Below are 608 nucleotides of genomic sequence, written 5' to 3' on the forward strand. Positions count from 1 at the left end.
GGCGTGTTCAGGGTGGTATGGCCGTAAGCAAATATTGTGCCTACCAAAGGGCCTTTTAAAGATACTATATCACCACGCTTTGCTCTTTCGTCTATACAGGGAGCGCCTGCAGATTTCCAGACACACTCACAGCTTTTAAATGTCAAATCAGAATGTACAAAGTGGCTATAAGGATCACAAATGTAGTGCAGTAAAAATATTAATATTTACTGTTGAAATGTAGAATACGTTAGCATAAAATTGAAAAGAAAATGATCGATGAGCTTAGGAATGATGAAAGCCATCATTTAACTGGATTTGTGTCATTTCTATACCGGCAAGTCATGATCTAGCTATTTCCTTCCCACCCTGTCGGTGTCCACTGAAAAAGCAGCAGCGCCCTCTGCTTTTGTAAAGAGGAGTGAAAAAAGCTTACAGCACCTGGTATTCCCAGGCGGTCTCCCATCAAGTACTGACCAGGCCCGACCCTGCTTAGCTTCCGAGATCAGACGAGATCGGGCGTGTTCAGGGTGGTATGGCCGTAAGCAAATATTGTGCCTACCAAAGGGCCTTTTAAAGATACTATATCACCACGCTTTGCTCTTTCGTCTATACAGGGAGCGCCTGCA

The 608-nt window shown here is 44.1% G+C and overlaps 1 non-coding gene across 1 annotated transcript; it reads right to left on the reverse strand.

Annotated features, from left to right (window-relative positions):
• Nucleotides 1-408: 408 nt before the first annotated feature.
• On the reverse strand, nt 409-526 carry LOC129114675 (5S ribosomal RNA). Its single transcript, XR_008532632.1, has one exon. It is a non-coding gene; the product is annotated as a 5S ribosomal RNA (ribosomal RNA).
• Nucleotides 527-608: the final 82 nt, after the last annotated feature.

The sequence above is a fragment of the Anoplopoma fimbria genome, unplaced genomic scaffold (genome assembly GCF_027596085.1).
Source record: "Anoplopoma fimbria isolate UVic2021 breed Golden Eagle Sablefish unplaced genomic scaffold, Afim_UVic_2022 Un_contig_5562_pilon_pilon, whole genome shotgun sequence".
NCBI lineage: Eukaryota > Metazoa > Chordata > Actinopteri > Perciformes > Anoplopomatidae > Anoplopoma > Anoplopoma fimbria.